This window comes from Chrysemys picta, unplaced genomic scaffold, assembly GCF_011386835.1.
Source record: "Chrysemys picta bellii isolate R12L10 unplaced genomic scaffold, ASM1138683v2 scaf702, whole genome shotgun sequence".
Taxonomy (NCBI): Eukaryota; Metazoa; Chordata; order Testudines; family Emydidae; genus Chrysemys; species Chrysemys picta.
In genome coordinates, this window is record NW_027053409.1 from 10,820 (window position 1) to 28,680 (window position 17,861).

A 17,861-nucleotide genomic window follows, 5' to 3' on the forward strand; every position below is an offset into this window, starting at 1 on the left:
AGCAGTTTCTGTCTTTTCTGCTGCCTGAATTTTAACTCCTTCCTGGCAAATGGAACCAAAATCCTTGCAGCCTCACAACCAACCCAGGACAGACAATGTATAAGTGAGATTTATTTTCCCCTCCCATCCAGGGCCGGCTCTAGGCACCAACAAAACAAGCAGGTGCTTTGGGCAGCATATTTGCAAGGGGCGGCATTCGCGCCATCCTTTTTTTTTTTTTAACTCACTTCCTCCCTTCTCACAACCCTGCAGAAGCGGAGCCATTGAGCAGCTGGGGATCCAGCATGGGAGCTGAAAACCTGCAGGCCCCTCGGAGCTGTAGTTCCTTGCCTAGCTCCCTGCCTATAGAGCCAGCCCTAGAGCAGGGAAAGAACTACATTTCCCAGCAAACCCTTGGCAGCTATCAACAGGAAAGGGAAGGAGTATGGTAGCTGAAACCTCATGCTGCAGCTTGTTGTGAAGGGAGAGCTCACTGCTAGAGCGGGGTGGCCTGGGAAGTATGCCCAAGGAGTAGAAGGCTTTGGCCCAGATATCCCCTTCAGAAGATATCCCCAGACTGGATTAGGGATACTGGTGTGACCTCACCTTGCAGCCCCCAAAGAAGGAATTGGGTGGACTAAATGGACAGTGCCCCTGTCTATCTGAAGCCTAGTAAGGGAGGTACGTGGATCCCACTAGAATTTAAAATGAAAAGTAAGGGAGGGGAGGCTCTGCTAGAGGACCTGGTCAGCTTTAGATACAGTATCAGGCACTCAGGAGGATTTCCACTTCTGAGCCATGGAAGCAGAAACTGACTTTTCCTTTCCAGATATAGCTAATATTCAGAAAGGGAATCTAGCACCTGCCTTCCGGATTTGAACACCTCAACATTCAGGAGTGCTCAAGCTCAATTTGGGCAGCTGTTACTTCATTTCTCCCAAATCTAATATACTGATCCACTGTAATTTACTGAAGAAAAAGTAGGATAAAATTGAGCAAGAAATGATTCCCAGTGGTTATTAGGACTGGAATTGCTATTTTCAACAGCCATTGCCTTTTTTTTTTAGTTTAATTTGTTTGAAAGGAAGACAGTGATATCGCATTGGCAAATTCCCCATAGAAACAAATAGTGGAACAAAAGAATAATAAAGGCACCTCAACTTTTCCTCATTTATGTAGGACAGTCTTATAATATGCATCCAGATATCCTCCAATCACACAAGCTGAAAATTGTTCCACTTTACTGCAGTTCTGTAACCATATGGGAACCAATCCTGTCTGTGTTCTGTGCACATCCAAAATTCCTGCTGAATGACCCGTCCTGGGAGCTAGTTACCAGTGACCCAGGGCTGAGGTGGCAGGAGGGTGCAAGTTGGGGGAGAGCCCAGGGATGGGGCAGCAGCGGGGTGGGGGGAAAGGGGCAGCCCAGGGATGGGGCAGCAGGTGGGCACGGGGAGGGGAGCCAAAATTTTTTTTGCTTGGAGCAGGAAAAAACCTAGAGCCAGCCCTGGGCAAAGGGAGGCTAAGCAATGGTGGTTGAAGCATGAAGGGATTTTGTTAGTCTCTAAGGTGCCACAAGTACTCCTGTTCTTCTTTTAGCACATCTGGCATGTAAATATCTTGTACCTCAAACTGAAACAGTGTCATAAAATTGCCTCTTCTCACTTGCAGCATTATCGCCTGCAAATGGAAACAAACTTGTTTGTCTAAGCGATTGGCAGAAAAAGAAGTAGCACTGAGTGGACTTATAGGCTCTAAAGTTTGTAATTGCTTTATTTTGAGTGCACTTCTATAACAAAAATAATCTACATTTCTAAGTTACACTTTCATGATAGGGAGATTGCACTACAGTATTTGTATGAGGTGAATTGAAATATACTATTTTTGCTTTTCATGTTTACAGTACAAATGTTTGTAATAAAAATAATATAAAGTAAGCACTGTACACTTTCTATTTTTTGTTGTGATAGAAATCAATAGAAATTAAAATGTAGGAAAACATCCAAAAACATTTAACAAATTTCAATTGGTATTCTATTAATTTTTCTACTCACAATTATTTTTGAGTTAATCATGATTAATCAACCACACTATTATTTCTTCCATTTTCTTAACAATACAAGTTTACATTTCAAAGTTCTAGTCTCTATTACTTGGAATAGCCCCAAATACCATTTAAACACTTTTCTAACATGTCTCTAAAGGCTGAATCTGGGTCAAATATCCTGCAAGGTTCTTAACTCTTTCAGGACAGGTTGCAGGGCTGAAGAATGAAATCACCCTTTTAATAAATTATACCTACCAATATGGCTCGGTATACTTGCAATGAAATTACTGTAATGAAACCACCTTTTTTAATTAATGAAATTGTCTTTTTATAAATGAAACGGTGTTAACCACCTTTGGACAAATTATGAGTTAGTAGCTTTCTCTGTGTTCAAATTAAATGTGCCATGTTGCCTTCTCCCTCAAACAAGACTCCAGTGAATTCTCCAGTGTTTAATGAGGGGGATCTCAGTGTGCAACTTTTGCCACAGTCCAAGTACTTATGGAGTCTTGCTCTTGGGTGGATTTTCTCATTTAAAACAAGGACTGATCGGTTTATGAAATGTTTCCCACTGTCTAAGCACTTTTGGGGTCTCTCTCCTCTGTGGATTGCTGGCTGTTTAACAATGTTTGACCTCCGTATAAAACTCTTTCCACAGGCTAAGCAGTTATGGGGTCTCTCCCCTGGGTGGATTCACTGATGTAAAACAAGGGCTGGCATCTATTTGAAATGTGTTTCCACAGTCTAAGCACTATGTGTCTTTTGCCTGATGTTTAGAAGGGCTGATCTGTTTCTGAAACCTTTCCCAGAGTCCAAGCACTTATGGTCTTCCTCCTGTATGGATTGCTTGATGTTTAACAAGGGTTGACCTCTGTATAAAACTTCTGCCACAGTTTGAGCACTGATGGGGTCTCTCTCCTGTGTGGATTCTCCAATGTACAGCAAGGCCTGACCTCTGTATGAAACTTTTTCCACAGTCTAAACACTGATGGGGTCTCTTTCCAGTGTGGATTGCTTGATGTTCAACAAGATTTGACCTCCGTATGAAACTTTTCCCACAGTCTAAGCACTTATGAGGTCTCTCTCCAGTGTGGCCTGTCTGATGACTAAGTAGGATTTGACCTCTGTATGAAACTTTTCCCACAGTCTAAGAACTTGTGGGGTCACTCTCCTGTGTGGATTCTCTGATGTGAAACAAGGGCTTACCTCAGTAGGAAACTTTTCCCACAAATTAAGCACTTATGGGATCTTTCTCCCGTGTGGATTGCCTGATGTCTAACAAGGTCTGACTTGCATATGAAACTTTTACCACTGTCTGAGCAATAATGGGGTCTCTCTCCTGTATGGATCCTCTGATGTGTTATAAGATTTGATTTGTTTGTGAAACTTTTAACACAGTACAAACACTTATGGGAACTCTCTCCTATGTGGATTGCCTGATGGTTAGCACGGCCTGAATTCCACATAAAACTTTTCCCACAATCTAAGCACTTATGGGGGTCTCTCTCCTGTGTGGATAGCCTAATATCTGACAACATCTGACTTCCATATAAAACTTTTTCCACAGTCTAAGCATTTATGGAGTCTCTCTCCTATGTGGCTTATCAGTGCTACCTTCCAATTCAAGTAGTTCCTTCCCTCAAGGCATTGATAGGGTTTCTGTCTTGTGTGGCTTCTCCCATGGTTATTAAGATCTGAGCAGTTATTGAAGTTTTCCCCATGGTCCAAGCACTGAAGTGATTTGTCTCCAGTATGAATTGTCTGAGGCATAACAAGCTGTGGTTTCAGAATGAATCCTTTCCCATAACCAAGGCATTCATAGCGGTTGTCTTCCTTGGAGGTTGTCTGCTGGGCTGTGGGATCCCTGTATCCTTCCCCACATATACTAGCTTCATCAATTTGCTCCCTTGAGTGGTTTCCCAGAAGCCTCTCTGACCTGTTCCAATTTCTCCACTCTTCTCCCTGTTCCAAGCACTGGGAAAAATTCCCTTCAGCTCTTCCCACAAAGGTCCCCTCTGGTTCCACTTCCACTAGGGTTACCATCCGTCCGTATTTCCCCGGACATGTCCGGCTTTTGCGTCTCTAAATAGCCGTCTGGGAGGAATTGGTAACAAGGTTAAAATGTCCGGGGAGGTTTTCTCCCTCGCCTCCCTCCCTCCCTTCCATGCAGAGTGTGGCTGCTGATTGGGCGGCTAGGCCGATTGACCCACTCCCATTGGCCTCCAGCAGCCAGAGCCCTCCCTCACTCTGTAGTCCTTTGTAACACAAACCCGCAGTGTGTTTTGCAAACACGTGGAGCCAGAATGGTAAGAGGAGTCGGGGGGGCACTCAGGGAGCAGGGGGGTGTTGGATGGGTCCCCAGCCTCCACCTGCCATCCCCCCTCTGCGCATCCCCCCCTCCGTGGGTCCCCCATCCCTGTCTGCCTCTCCCTTGTCTGCGTGTACTGCCAGAGACAGCAGCAACTGCTGTCTGCTGCCCCCGGGTCCTAGTGCCCCCATCCACTAATGGGAAGACAGGCTGCCCTTACCCTGCCCTTCCACCCTAGCCCTGAGCCTCTCCAACACCCCAACCCCCCCAGCCCCAGCCCTCATCCCCACACACCCTAATCCTCTGCTCCAGCCCTGAGCCCCCTCCTGCATCATGAACCCCTCATCCCCAGACCCACAGCCCTCACCCCTGCATCCCCTCCTATCCCCAAACTCCCTCCCAATCCCCCTCCCCTTCCCACACACCCCCTCCTGCCCTCAAACTTCCTCCCAAAGCCTGCCTTCCTCCCTTTGCACCGCCTCTCACCCCCAAACTCCATCCCAGAGCCTGCACCCCTCACCCCCTCCTGCATACCCACCCCCTGCCCCAGCCCGGAGCCTGCACCCAGCACCCAAACTCTATCCCAGAACCTGCACCCCTCCTGCACCCTAATCCCCAGCCCAGGACCTGCACCCCAGACCTCCTCCCCCCACCCAACCCCCCTCCCAGAGCCTTAGGCAGGTGGGGTGGGGGGTTCTGGGCACCACCAAAATTTCTACAACCCTGCCACCCATGCAAGTGAATAAGAGTCAGGGCAGTCAGGGGACAGGTAGGGTCCTGGGGGGTCAGTTAGGGTAGGGGGTTCTCAGCAGGGGGCAGTCAGGGGACAAGAAGCAGGGGGGGTTGGGGTTCTGAGGGGAGCAGTCAGGGGGTGGGAAGTGGGAGGGAGTGGATGGGGCAGGGTGGGGCTAGGGCGGGGCTCCCCCCCCCCCCAGTGTCCTCTTTTTTGTTTGTGGAAATATGGTAACCCTAACTTCCACTGCTGGGAGAGAAATAATCCAGTCAGGAGTCATTGTGCCTGGGAGAAAGAAAGAAAGAGGAATAGCACAGAGGGAAAACCCAACATACTAAAGGTGCAAAGACAGCGCAATTGGATTCTGCCTCCACATCCCGCCCAAAAATTCACAGAGAAGAAACTTGGGAAGGAAACTCCTGCAGGTAACAGGACAGGTGGAAAGCGATGTCAGTCATATCTGCTGACTACAGCCCTGCCCTGGGTGAGATGAGGAAGAACTGAGGGCACTTACTTATACCACATTTTTGGGATTCTCCATTTTTTCCTTCATTCACCAGATGGTTTGTGTGTCAGTCCTCACCTGTGCAGGCGCATTTCAGGATCTCTGTTTCCTCACAGGCCTAACGATCGGGCACCCACGGCTCTTCCCCTCATTCCAGGCGGGAGATCAGTTCAGGTTTGGGAAGGGGGAATCCTGTGCAGGGAGTGAAATCAGACCACATCAGAGTGTGTGGAGGATTGAGAGAGTGTCTGTCAGAAAGTACATTCCATGGGTTGAACCTGTCTCTGTGCTGTGCTGGGGAATGTGGAATCCAAGAGGATGGGAACATAGTCACTGAGCCCCCTTGGGGGAAGCAGACGTCTGGGGAGGTGGGGGGAATTGTGGTGCCCTCACTAGGAGTTCAGGGCCGGCTTTATGCCAATTCCACCAATTCCCCCGAATCGGGCCCCGCGCCTAAGAGGGCCCCACGCCCAGTGGCAGGGCCGCCGGGAGGGAGGGGAGAAAGAAGTGGCCAAGAATCCCTTCCCTGGCTAGAGGCTCCTTTTTAATTTTTACTCACCTGGTGGCGCTCCGGGTCTTCGACGGCACTTCGGCAGCGGGTCCTTCACTTGCTCCGGGTCTTCGGCAGCACTTCGGCAGCAGTGCCGCCGAAGACCCGGAGCGAATGAAGGACCCACCGCCGAAGACTAGGAGCGCCGCCCGGTGAGTACAAGCCCCACGTGTTTTTTTATGTGGTTTTTTTTTTTTAGTCATCCCTGCCGGGGCCCCGTCGAAACTGTTCGAATCGGGCCCCGCACTTCCTAAAGCCGGCCCTGTAGGAGTTCCTAGGATCTGTGCTCTCTGGGGGCCCTGCTGACGCATACCCAGCTCTGGAGTTAAACCCCTGGCTATTTCTAAACTGGCGGAGCCCAGAGCCCTCCGCCTGGCTGGAGCTGTTACCAAGGAGGGAGGTGAACAGGGATTGTGTGTGTGAATGAGAAACAACACAGACAGCCTGGAAAGCGAGGGGGGTTGGGTCGGGATGATTTAGTATATCCCTTAGGTTTTGACACCCTGGTCTCACTGGAGAGTGTATGGAGATGCAAGTCTCGCTCACACGGCAGGTGTGCATTACAGAGCCCATTCCCCTCCAATCTAACTGACCAGGGAAGAACCTGACCAGTGTCAGACATGCAGACCCCACGGCTTCTAATAAGCGAGGTGACGGGAATCCCTTACCCAGTGAGGTCACCATCTCGTAGTTCTCCTTCATGATGTCCCTGTATAGGGTTCCCTGAGCGGGGTAAAATACACAGCCACCTCCTTGAAGGTCACTGGCACCTGAAACAACAAAGAGTCCTGCACTGAGCACCTGCTGCCCCAGCCACAATCCCACTAGTCCAGGGATGGGGAAACTTTTTGGCCTGAGGTCCACATTGGGATTTGGAAACAATATGGAGGGATGGGTAGGGAAGGCTGTGACTCCCCCAAATAGCCTGGCCCTGCCCCTATCCACCCCCTCCCACTTCCCATCCCCTGACTGCCCACCTCAAAATCTCCAACCAATCCAACCCCGCTGGCTTTCTCTCCCATGACCTCCCCATCCCAGGACCCCCCACCCCTAACTGCCTCCCAGGACCCCACACCCTATCCAATTCCCCCTGTCCCCTGACGGCCCTGACCCCTATTGACACCCCCCCTTTCAGGCCCCCCGAGACTCCCACACCTATCGAACCACCCCTGCTCCCCATCCCCTGACTGTCCCCTGGAAACCCTGCCCCTTATCCAACCCCCACCCCTGACCGCTTACCATGCTGCTCAGAGCACCAGGACTAGTAGCTGTGCAATCCGGCTGGAGCCAGCCACACCACCACGCAGTCTAGAGCACTGGCGGCATGGCAAGTTGAGGCTGTGGAGAAGGGGGGACAGCAGGGGAGGGGCCAGGGGTTAGCCTCCCTGGCCAGGAGCTCAAGGGCCGGGCAGGACGGTCCCGTAGGCCAGATGTGGCCCACGGGCCATAGTTTGCCCACCTCTGCACTAGTCACAGGGAAAAAATAAACAAAACAGAGAAGCTCTGGGAGGGCCAGAAAAGCAGAAATCCCCCCACACCCCGCTCAGAGCACCAGGAGGCTTCAGGGGGTGGGGAGAAGGTGAGAGCTCCTTTTCCTTCACAGCAGGTGGAGCAGGGCAGGGTCTTCTCATTTCCCACATGCCTGCCAGCCATAGGCTGATATGGGAAGCAGAGCTCTGAGCCAGGGACAGGGACAGGAATCCCAACAGCTTCCCTTTGTATTTCACAGCAGCTAGTGGGGTGTTTCCTGGGTCAGAAATGGAGGAATGTCCCTCCCCCTCCGCCCCTAGCCAATGGGCCTGTTCACAAAATCAGGCCCAGGTTGATCATGTTCCAGCAGGTTTATGACACCCTGTCCCCAAACTGCCTCACACTGTGTGTTTCCTGCCCCTCCCCCTCTACAGCAAATCCTCCTCTCTCCCCCCGCCCGCGCAGCTCCCTTCAAGTCCCCTACCTGAGCTGTCTCAATCACAGCCATTTCCCTGCTCTGTCCCCTGGAAGACCGGACGATCTGGAACAAAATGTGGATGTGATTCTTTAGCTTGTCAGGGCAAGAGGGAAGTTACAGAAGGGGCTTGTGTCCATGTCTCCCGTCTCTCCCTGCAGACAGATGCTCTGGACTCTGCCACACTGGGAAAACCCTCAGTCACTTTATCACAATACAGACCTGGCCCCTCCCCCCAGCACTGAACACTCTGCAACACCAGTAGGTCCCTAAAAGGTGTCCTTTGTGCAGAGTCATTTCCCTGCCCGGCTCCAGCCCTTTCCCCAGGTCTCTCCATCACCTGGGAGCTCAGGCTCAGTGGCTGGTATAGTTAGAGTGGTTCCAGCCACTGGAGAAAATGCCCCTGGGCTGGTCTCAGAGGGGTGTGATAAAGCTGGAATGGTCTTAATGTTTTCTCTGAATAGCATGTGTGTGCCTCAGTTTCCCCATGTGTTACTCAAGTATCGAGCTGGTGGGATACGGGTGTGTGATCATTGCAGAGACCTCTAGAGGGCAGGTGTGACCGTAGAGTGGCTGCCTGGGCATAGAGAATGGCCAGAATTCTGTATCCTGGCAAGCAATGGCCTGCTCCCGTCCTCTGCAAGGAACCAGCCGAAGGTGCTGGAGCACAGAGCGAGAGGGGGAGGCCAGGTGACCTGTTTTCCTGGGAAAGAGAGAAAGCATGGAGGAGGGGCAGCTGGATGTCACTGAAGATGGGGGACTGGAAGCGGGTCAGTCTCTTGGTTTGGGACTCAGCGGGGAAAGCCCAGGGCCTGATCCAGTCTCTGGATTCTCCCCAAGATGGACTTTGATATCTGTGTTAACAAGATCTGTTCTATGCTGTGTTCCGAGCCTGCCTCTCCCAGCCCTAGGTTCACCCCCCGCCAGCTGTACCCCGTTCTTATCCCTGGCTCCTAGTCCCAGGCAGAGGCGCTGAAACAATCTGTACAGTGTGTGTGGGGGGGGGGCACTGAGAGCCATTGAGAAACCCCTTTAAGCCAGGGGGTGTGGCAGGGCCCCACCAGTGTAGATCCAGCACATCAGCCACCACCATCCCCCACCATGATTGTGCCCCTGAGCCCCTATCCTTTCCCACCTCCCAGCTGGGGCCCCCCACCCTGCATTCGGTTTGGCCCCTGCCCACCAGAGGGCTGGGGAGGGAGGAAAGCTATTGGACACCAGAGGTTGTACCAAGTGGACTCCTCAAAAGTGGGTGTGCTTGTCCTGGCTTGTTGCTCCAAAGCTCTGTAATAAAGTTATTTTACTGGAAGGGTGTATGTGGCATACATTGAATAATAAGATAAAGTACTGTATAATGGCAATGTGTATGTGTTCATTGTTGGGAAAAGGTGTATGAGTGAAGAGTGGAAGTTTCCTTTGTAGGTTAAAAGAAGCCAAGAAGGGGAGAAGGAAAAAGAACAGAACAAGTTAATTAAAAAAACTATAGCTAGCAAGCTCAGTCCAAAGATAAGACACTGGCTCCGTTCAAGGACACTGCTCACAGCTAAGACTTGGCTGACAACCAAGAAGGGGGGGCTTGAATGTGCCCAAGCAGCTGTAAAATCTGCAAAACACTGCCAGGCATTAATGAAATGTGTTAGTTTATTTTCTCACAGGTAAAAGAAGCGCTATCCAAAGACCCTAGCAGCCCTGCCACTCCTTGGAACCAGGAGAATGGATCTATGTAAAGGTCCACCAATGAAAGACTGCTTTGGCTCCACGCTGGAAAGGCCCTTACCAAGTCCTGCTGACTACCAACACCGCTGTGAAGTGCCAAGGACTGATTGCCTGGACCCATGCGTCTCACTGCGTCTCCTTTTGATATTTCTTTTCTTCCTTCTGAACAGCAGGAGAAAAGGACAAGGTGATGTGCTGGTAACCTCTCCCTTGTCCAGTGACAGAGCTAACCTGCATTCAGTATTTGATACAGAAATCAAAGCACTACAGGGCGCTGTGCTGGTAACCTCTCTCCTGTATGATGCTGAGCCACGATTCCTTCAGGAAAGAAGAAGGAACACTTGCTCCGCTGAAATTGCCAAAGTCCAGGAATTCCTGACTACAAAAGACATTAAGAACTGACCCTGGTGAAGAAACAAAAAATTATACACTGGCAGGAAGAAACTTGTGGGACCCATGCTTGGGAATGTGGTATTGATTGGATTTGGGGGTTTATTCCACAGGCTGCGCCCTGTGTTTTTGGATAAGTCCTCCAGCATGTATTGCCCTGCCTAACTGGATTTTAAATGACAAATAGCAAAGGCACCTTGTTGCCACTGCCCCCGCCATCTCCTCCATTACACTATTACCCCTGTAATACATCCAAATACAGACAATGCCATATTTCTGATAAAACCCAATGGCCAAGGCCTTCACACTTTAGTGATTTATTTAAATATTGTCTGAAAAAGTTTATTTTTAAGGCTCAGGGTATCCCATATAAGTGAACAATTGAGTGGTAAAAGACTGGCCAAAGGAGATAAAAGTATATGACATCACTACAAATGAGCTTCAAGAATTTGAAATTAAGGTTTTATAATGGGGTTGATATAATGGCCATTCCAGGGGTCTGTAGTATATCGGGGGAAGAGGTCCTTGTTGTTTTGGTTACCCAATTAGTAAATAATCAGACTCATACTCAGAGAATGTGTTCTGCCATTGGAAATTTTACCTGTACTGAAATGATCTCAGTAAGTAACTAATAATAATTTAATGTTAATGCCTCTTGAAAGTACCTGAGAATATTTAAACAATAGATGTGGTATAATGCTATCCCTGAGAGAGATGTACTACAATATGGAATAACAATAATTAATGCCACATTAGGGATTGTGAGATTCACCCTGCCCTATCCAGTTTTCAAATCACTTCCATGTATCCAAATTGCTCCAGGGGAGCTGCTATTTGGCGAGCACAGCAAAGGGCACAGATGTTAGTCTCCTCCAGGAAGAAAAGAGGTTTAGCTGGACACTTATGGGATGGTGCAAATAGTGCAGCAACAATTTGGAATATTCTTAAGGGCCAACAACATGATGAGAAATTAGGGCAACTAGAAAAGGCCACTGGTCTTATTACTGGAGCACAGTTGACCCAGGTGCAAGCTGGAGTTGGTGAATTACATGTTATTTCTGCCCTTAGTTCAATGACCCAGGAGCTGTTGACAGAGATGGTATTAAAAATTACTGAGGCAGAAAAGGAATTGCAGTGGGATCTAGCATGTTCAGAGATTCAGGATTTTCTGAATGAACAGCTGATGGCCATTCGGAGTGACCTTGAGCATCAGGCATGGCCCACTGCCCTTATCAGTGCTTCAGGAGTACCATCTGATCTGTGGCCATGGAGACATACTTGGAGATTTTCAGGATGGATGTGCAAGTACTGGCAGTGCTCCTTCCAAGCATATGGGCCGGTTGGTGTGGGCTTCCACATACTGAATCCTGCTGTGTCCATGGGGAGGATGCATGTGGGACTGGATTATTCACCGTGACATCTGGGAGATTAGACCACCTGGTAATGCCTAGCCAATTTCTTGTTCGTGCTCCTGGAATAACACCTGATATTTGGATTGGAATAGGGAATCAGTGGACATTTTGGCCCTTGGAACTCCTGCAGCTTCAGTATGTAAGGAAATTGAAGCAAGGGGAAGCTGTCACAATCAGGGCCGGCTCCAGGCACCATCTTGGCAAGCATGTGCTTGGGGCGGCCACTCAGGAGAAGGGCGGCAGGTCCAGCTATTCTGCGGCAATTCGGCGGACGGTCCCTCACTCCCGCTCACGGCTTTTTTTTTTTTTTTTTTTTGGCTGCTTGGGGCAGCCAAAACCCTGGAGCGGGCCCTGGTCACAATGTTTAACAAAGTTTGTTGAGCAGATATGGGACAAGGAACTACCCTGACAGGACAGTTGCTATTCCAAGCTAATGATAGCTGCGTATACATTAAGGCCACCTCTTTGCTAGACTTACATTTTAATCTCACCACGGCCGCAGTAAATCACATTATTTATTGTCCAGCAGACAAAGCCCTACAATTAGATCTTAGGTATCAGATTTCTTTTAATTGGACCACTTTGATATCCGACCGGTTTCAAAATTTACGCTTACTCCTACCAGAGGTTCAGAAAATTTCTGAGTCAGATCCATGTGCTTCAGAATATATATAAAATTTAAAAACATGATTTCATACAGCCTATAGAGTGTCTATTTTGTGTACTAATTATGATGTGATGTGCTATGTAACTAAGGCAGTGAAACAACCCCATCATATTATTACAATGGGGGCATTACTGCTTGCATTGCTTTTGTTTAGTGTAGGAATATGTTGTTGTAAGGCAGTGGTTCCCAAACTTTAACAACCTGTGAACCCCTTTCACTAAAATGTCAAGTCTTGGGAACCCCCTCTTAAAAATAATATTTCCAGGGATTTTCTCCTTTACCTGAGTATAAATTATAAAAGCAGTGATCTTGGAAATATAAAATTTGTTTTTATGACATGCTTATTGAATGATTTGAGGACAATTTCCTGAAGGGACCCTTACCCTTAAAGAGCTTTTCTAGCTCCGACATTTACATTTCTACACAGGGTGGTTTGGCCCACAGAAATAAAAATCGGCACATCTTCCATGTGTTTTTGGACCAATGGAAAAAACCAGGTACAATTCAAGTGACTTTTAAAATTGCCTATGAAACCGAGTTAACAAAATAAATGAGCTTATGAATGACCAGAAAATATAAGTCTCAAGTGAAAAAAACTGTAACTGGGCTTCTTTGCAAAGAAATTGTAAGTGTTCTTACAGGAAAAGCCACAAACTGTCTGGAAAGGAAGAGTAGACTGAATTACTTGCCTCAGTGAAATTAAATATCCAGAGAATTGCTGGGCCTGTGATGATGATGACTGGGGCTTGCTCACCAGTGGCTCCCCCTCCCCGTGCTGTGGAGGCATGGCCAGCCAGGTCTGCATCTGCAAACAGGCCCCCTGCCTGAAGGGCACCTCCCATTAGCTGTGCTGGCCAATAGACTGGGAGCCTCCCGACCAATGGGCTGGGGGGCGGGAGCAAAGGGGGAGATTGTAGGGAACTCTGGAGTAGGGGAGGCAGTGGGGGAGGGAATTGTCTGGCACAAAGGGGGGACTCTCTGGAGGGGATGACAGGGGCACAGGGGCCATTGGGGGGTCTCTCAGGGGGGCAGAGGATTGTGTGGGTCTCTGTGGGATGGGGGAGTGATGGACAGAGCCAGCCACAGCCCGGGTCTGCTCTGCGGAGGGTGGGGGGTTGCTATAGCCCCCTCAGGAAGCCCCCTCTGTCCTGTGTATTTGATGCCACCCTGGGGTGCCCATCGCTGCTCCCTTCCCCCTCCCCCGGCTCCATCTGTGTGTCCCACAACTCACCAGCTGTGTCTGTCTCTGTCTGACAGTGACAGGCTCCTTCTGCTCTCTCTCTGCCTGGGGCTGAGAGCTGCTGCCTGGGACTCCCTCCCCCTCCCTGCTGGGGAGGCGTGGCCAGGCAGCTCTGGCACCACCCACTGCAGATCCCATTGGCCGGGGTTCCTGGCCAATGGGCTGGGAGCCAGGTCAGAGCTGGGGCCTCTCAGCAGCTCACAGTGATGGGGGGGGAGCTGCCCCCGAGATGAGCGCGCCCCACATTGCCGACCCATGGCACGGGGATCCCCAAAGCACGGGGCCTGGGGCCCAAACATTGGTGGAGCTGGGTCCACCTTCAGGAATATTGGTGGAGCATGGGCACCACGGGCCCATATAACTCGCCACCTATGGGTGCTGGGGCATATTCCTGTGAAAGTGAAACTAAGCCAGTTCCAGTGCCCAGAGGGAGCCATGGCTGCAGAGCTCTATGCTTTTCATGGAGATGGATTACCAGGAGTGCTCCAGCCACGGAGTCCGGGCGCTCTACGTGCCTTGCCAGTGTGGACACCTCAGGAGTTAAGATGCCCAGGGCTGATTTAATGCGCTCTAACTTGCAAGTGTAGACAGGGCCTAAGTTACCCTGAGTAGACCCAGGTTCAGTTCCCTGCTCTGTGTGAACTCAGGCAAGTCACTTTTTCTGTCTGGTCCTGACTTTCCCTTTTGTAAAATGGGGGTAAGAGCCCTTCCCCATCTGCAGCAGGGCGAGGCTCAGCACATTGAAGTTTGTGCGGTGCTCAGGTAGTGCCGTGATGGGGGCCAGAGAGGGGCCTGCAATAGCTACAGAAGTGCAGCTGTTTCCTGTTTACGTCAAATCACAAAACATCACATTGGGGTTGTTGCAAACTTTCCTGATTTCACACTGACTCCTTCACTAGCTGGTGTTTCTCTTAATGCCCCAGCTCCAGCAATCCTGTGATTATGTGACCATCTCAGCTCTCACTTCAACGAAGGTCAGTTTCTCACTCTCATGGCTGAATAGAAAAAATTGACAATGTAACCAAAGCGAACCCTGAAAGCTCGGAAACAAAGAAACATACGATCCAGAATGTAATTTTTTAGAAGAAAAAAACCTCATTTCCTTCAACCAATCTCATGATCTTTGATTACGTGCTGCTGGCAATACTGCCTTGGCAGCGGTCAGTTTCTGTTGTCAGTCCTCTTGTCTCCAGCAAAGGCTCTAAGGACCTACATAAAAAAATGAAAGTTCTAATTTATCTCTTTAGTTCACCGCCAATCCTGGGGGGGCTGTGCTCATTTGCTGCTTGGACCCACAGTCCAGCTCCATGCGCATTCCCACACCTTGGCCTCTCTATTTCCTTTTCCATTAACTCTGCTGTTTTAGATAAATGATCACACTAAATTAGGGGCTTTCCATGGGTAGCAGATAGAGATTTAAGGCCTGAGTTCTCAGTGGCACAGGATTGCTAACCCCAAACTTTTGAAAATTATGAGTCAGGACCCTGAAAATGCTGTGATTGCCTTTTATGAAACATACGCATAATAATAAATGTTGAATTCTTTCTACAGGAACTCTTCACTTAACGTTGTAGTTATGTTCCTGTAAAATGCAACTTTAAGTGAAACGATGTTAAGTGAATCCAATTTCCCCATAAGAATTAATGTTAATGAAGGCGTTAGGTTCAGGGAATATTTTTTCACTAGACAAAACACTAATATATATATATATATATATATATATATATATATATATATATATACACACACACACACACACACACACACATTCACAGTAAAAGTTTTAAACAAACAATTTAATACTGGTACACAGTGATGATTATTGTGAAGCTTGGTTGAGGTGGAGGAGTCAGAGGGTGGGATATTTCCCAGGGAATGCCTTACTGCTAAATGATGAACGAGCAATTGGCTGAGCCCTCAAGGGTTAACTCTCACACTCTACAAGGCAGCAGAAATGAAGGGAGGGGAGACAGCATGGCAGAGACAGAGACACACACTATGTGTGTATGTGTGTGTGAGAGAGAGAGAGGCGCATTTCCCCTTTAAATAAGCTGACCCACTCTTAAGTACGCTGCCTTGTTAAGTTAATCAGCAAGCTGCTGCCAGGAAGTTCCCTCCATCATGAGCGCTGTCGTGTGTCCCCCTTGATCTATGGAAGATGGGGTAAGCGGGGTGCAGGAGCAAGGGGGAGGGGGGATGCCCTGACATTAGCCCCCCCCTCTTTCTTCCCTCCCCCCAACACAGCAAGCAGGAGTCTCAGGGAGCAGCTCCAAGGCAGCGGGCAGGAGCAGCACATGGCAGTGGGGGGAGGGACAGCTGAACTCCGGGCAACTGGGAACTTAGGGGAGCAGGGAGCTGATGGGGCGCTGCCGGCCCACCCTGGTTCCAAGGGCCCACCAGCTAGCTGTAACGGGCTGCTCTTCCTGCAAGCAGTGGACAAAGCAGGCGGCTGCTTAAGGACGCTAGAAGGGAGCATTGCACAACTTGAAATGAGCGTGTTTCCTAATTGATCAGCAACGTAACAATGAAACATTAACCGGGACGACTTTAAGTGAGGAAATACTGTATTTGCCTTCTGGCTTCTCAGATCTTTAAAATGCGATCTGAGCGCAGCCTAAAGTTTTTCTCTGCAACCAAGAAAGCCAGAAACTTCCTTTGTTTAGGAAAGGAAAGCCAAGAGTCTCACCTCATAATATGCTTCCAGGAGCTGGGGCTTTAACAAACACAGCAAATACAATGAGACTCATTATAAAATCATGAGTGTTGGAAACACCGCATCTCTACACTGAGCCAGAGCTGCCTTACTGTACATGAGAATCAGGCCTTTGAAACATTGATATCAGCTTAACCTAGGTTTTGTCCTGTGAGTTTCATATCACTGGACTTGGAAGAATTAGACTTTTATCGGTTGATGTCTGTAAATGTTGATTTCACACAAACCAGGAAAAAATACTCCCATTGCTAATAACTGAAATTTACCAATAGGCCCAGTAAGAACAATGCTGCCTGAGAACGTATTAGACATTGATTTAAGAATATTTCCTCTGCATATTTTGACATGTGATGTTGACAATCTCTATTTTAATGGGTATGAAGCTTTAACTTTTTGAATCTGTCTCTACTGTCATTAAATAGTTATTGTCTGACCCAAATATTGTCTGATCCCGCCCTCAATCTCCCACCACTGTGAACATTTAAATTGATAACAATTGGAATGAAATGCTTAAAGGCCAGATTTTTGTGAAAGTTTAAATCAATAAATATAAAATTGCTTAAAAATAAAAATTCTGCCAAGCCTGACTATCCCACCTTAGACACACAACTCCACACAGGGAGCCATGGCCATAGAGAACCCCCAGGAAAGTCTCCAGGAGGAAGCTCCATGTCCCATTTGTCTGCAGTATTTCACAGAAGCTGTCACTCTGCAGTGTAGGCACGTCAGCCAGTGCTGGGAGGGATCCGATACAGCCGTCTCCTGCCCTCAGAAACTGTGCAACAGAGAAACATCAGGCTGAACATGCAGCTGGCAAACATGGTAGAAATCACCAATCGGCTGAGTTTACAAGCAGCAAAAGGAGCAGGAGGGGACGGCGTGTGTGGGGAACACCAGGAGACTCTGAAACTTCTGTGAAGAGGATCAAACCCCCATCTGTCTGGTTTGCCATCTGTCCTGGGCTCACAGAGCTCACACGGTGGTTCCCATAGAGGAAGCTGCCCAGGAGTACAAGGTAGGGAATTGCTGTCACGTTTAATGGGTAATGACTTTGGATTTTAATTACAGGCTAATTTCACTGAAAGTTCCCTGGCACAGGCATGATGCATCATTCAGCTCTGTAAACCCTTCATGGTATGGGAGATGCTGCAACAAAATAACTGATTTGACAGAGAGGCAACAGAGGCAAGTCTGTAACGATAACTGATGTGGGGAAATGTCCTCTGAGATTCTGATGGGAATTCCTGAAAATCTTCATCATATACAGTATTCTACCAATCCCAAACAAGCAGACACATCACCCACCAAGTTAATGATACTTCAGTTCTTACCCAAATACCCGCTTACAGCCAATTCTTGATAATGAAACAACCATTTATTAAAAGAAGAAAAGACAGTATTGGCTAAAAGGTCATTAGACATACAAATGCAAACAGAGTCCTTAGGTCAGTTTCACCATAGAGATGGCACGTTAGAAATGAAGAGAGTCCTTTTCAGTATCATTTCATCATGTTCTAGTCCAATATCCAAATGTTCAATATCAGGGCAGTCCAGAGGGGACTGAAGATCTCAGTCTTACGACTCAAACGCCTCCTAAATAAAGCTTTAAAAGATCTGAGATAAAAGGATCAGGTCTCAAGAGTTTATATAGACATT

The 17,861-nt window shown here is 48.6% G+C and overlaps 1 long non-coding RNA gene across 1 annotated transcript; it reads left to right on the forward strand.

Annotated features, from left to right (window-relative positions):
• The first annotated feature begins 431 nt into the window (after nt 1-431).
• LOC135979177 (uncharacterized) lies at nt 432-12,494 on the forward strand. The gene is made up of 2 exons (XR_010596502.1): nt 432-660; nt 9,723-12,494. It is a non-coding gene; the product is annotated as an uncharacterized LOC135979177 (long non-coding RNA).
• Nucleotides 12,495-17,861: the final 5,367 nt, after the last annotated feature.